This window comes from Piliocolobus tephrosceles, chromosome 5, assembly GCF_002776525.5.
Source record: "Piliocolobus tephrosceles isolate RC106 chromosome 5, ASM277652v3, whole genome shotgun sequence".
NCBI classification, from domain to species: Eukaryota; Metazoa; Chordata; class Mammalia; order Primates; family Cercopithecidae; genus Piliocolobus; species Piliocolobus tephrosceles.
Window position 1 is genome coordinate 139,968,867 of NC_045438.1, and position 2,668 is coordinate 139,971,534.

Sequence of the window (2,668 nt, forward strand, 5' to 3'; positions counted from 1 at the left end):
AAAAAAAAAAAAAAAAAAAAAAAAAGAAAAAGAAAAAGAAAGGAGATCGTTGCAAACGCCAGAAGGAGTTTCTTCAGGGTGAAGTTAACTTTCAATCGGCTTCATTCTAAGAGAAATACGTGGAGCAAACAAACGGGAACTTGCTTTTTCATCTTTTGCATTTCAAGCAAAAACTAGTAAAATTAGATGTTGCCACCGTCATGCTCAGTTTCGAAGCTGCCAGCAGATTCCGCTTCTAACTTTAAACACAGGCACGCAGGAAATACGCAAATCCCTGCAGCTCGCTCAGAAGCTACAGTATCGGCGGTTCCTGAAGCGCAAACCAAAATCCAACATCCCTTGCTCCTCCAAAGAGCTCAGCCCATCTGTTGAGCGACGGAAATAGCGGAGAGTCGCTCTTGAATCAGTGATAGCCTGTCCGAAACGAACCAGGTCCCCTTCCTCGTCGAGCCTACCTCCCTAGAGACAAAAAAAGTACCTCTCTTCCCTCATATCCAGAGGAAGCGACGGAGGAATGTAGCGCTTAGACTCACTCTACCATTCCGTCCATCGAAGTCCTAATAATCTTGAGGATGCGACAGAGCGAGACTCCGTCTCAAAACAAAACAACCCTAAGAAAGAGAGAGAATGTGCTGGAGGATAGGAAGTATCTAGGAGAACCTTCTCTTTTTTTTCTTGTATTTCAATTTAAGCCTTCATTTATATAAAATAAAACGCATGAAACCTATTCAGCTTATGGCTTATTATATATATAACCAAAACTCAGACCAAGATACTGAATTTTTCAGCAACCAACAGCTGCCTTTTGCCTCATTTCAATTATCCTAACTCTCTGACCTCCACCTCCATAGATTATTTTCCTTATGTTTTAAATAATATAAGTGGGATCATATAATATCATCGTATTTTGGGCTGCTACCAAATCACTCAAGACTGGTAATTTGTAACCAACAGAAACTTATTTCCTTCCTTCCTTCCTGGTAATTTGTAACGAATAGAAACTTCCTTCCTTCCTTTCCTCCTTCCCTCCCTCTTTCTTTTCTTTTCTTTTCTTTCAACAGAGTTTCACTTTTGTTGCCCAGGCTGGAGTGCAGAGTTTCACTCTTGTTCCCCACCCTGGAGCCATCTTGGCTCACTGCAACCTAGGCCTCTGGATTCAAGCAATTCTCCTGTCTCAACTCCCAGGGTAGCTGGGATTACAGGCGAGTGCCACCACACCAGGCTAATTTTTCTGTATTTTTAGTAGAGATGGGGTTTCACCATGTTTGCCAGGGTGATCTTGAACTCCTGATCTCAGGTGATCCATCCACCTTGGCCTTCCAAAATGCTGCGATTACAGGAAAGAGCCACTGTGCCAGGCCCAGAAACTTATTTTCTCACAGTTCTGGAGGCTGGGAAGTCCAAGATCAAGGCACTGGCTCTGCTGTCTGGTGATGGCCTTTTTGTTGCGTCCTCACATGGCAGAAAACTGAGGGCAATAGAGAGATGAACTTCCTTTGTCAAGTCTTATTATAAGGGTACCTAATATTATTCATGTGGAAGGAACTCTCATGGCTTAATCTTCTTAAAGGCCCTATCTCTTGATAATTATCACATGGTGACACCTAAGCTTTGGAGGGGACACTTTCAAACCATAGCAAATCTGTACTCATCTGAGTATGGATTCTTTTACTCAATTTCTGTAAAAAAAGAGAAATTAGATTCATTGTCAACATATTGTCGCTAGTAACAGTAGTTATTTTTTATTGCTCTAGAGTATTCCATTGTCTGAATACTATACACCATGATTTATTCATTTTACTGTCCAAGTACATTTGCAGCACCCCTAATTTTTGGTTGAAATGTTTACTGCTGCTGTAAACATTCTGATACATGTCCTGCAAGGGAAATGCTCATGCACTTCTCTTGGGCATAAATGTAACTGTCTAGTTTTGGGTCACAGGTTTTATATATATATTTAGTTTTAGTTGATATTTAGTTGATAGTTTCCCAGTGTAGATATAGCAGTTTACAGTCTCATCAGCCATGTTTGCATGTTCCAATTGCTTCACATACTCAGCAACACTTGATATTATCCACTTTTTACGTTAAATGATTCTGATGAAGAGCAGTATTATTTTGTGTGTGTGTGTGTGTGTGTTTTTGATGGTGTCTTGCTCTGCTGCCCAGGCTGGAGTGCAGTGGTACAATCTCAGCTCTCTGTAGCCTTTGCTTCCCAGGGACAAGAGATTCTCATGCCTCAGCCTCCCCCAGTAGCTGGGACTACTGGGGCATGTGGCAGTCTAAATTTTTGTATTTGTAGTAGAAACCGGGTTTTGCCATGTTGACCAGGCTGATCTTGAACTCCCGACCTCAGGAAATACATCCGCCTCGACCTCCCAAAGTGCTGGGAGTATAGGCATGAGCCACCATGCTCAGCTTTGTTGTGTTTTTAATTTGAATTTCCTTTTTAGCAAAAGATGTTGAGCATATTTTATATCACTCAATAGTGATTTTTTGTGAAGTGCATATTAATTTGCTCTTTCTTATTGAAGTTTTAGTCTTTTTCTTAATACTATGTAGAAGTTCTTAACATATTCCAGATAAAGATCTTTAGTAAAACATAAGTATTGAAATATCTTCTCCTAGACTGTGGCTCATTATCTTTTTTTTTTTTTTTTTTTTTTTT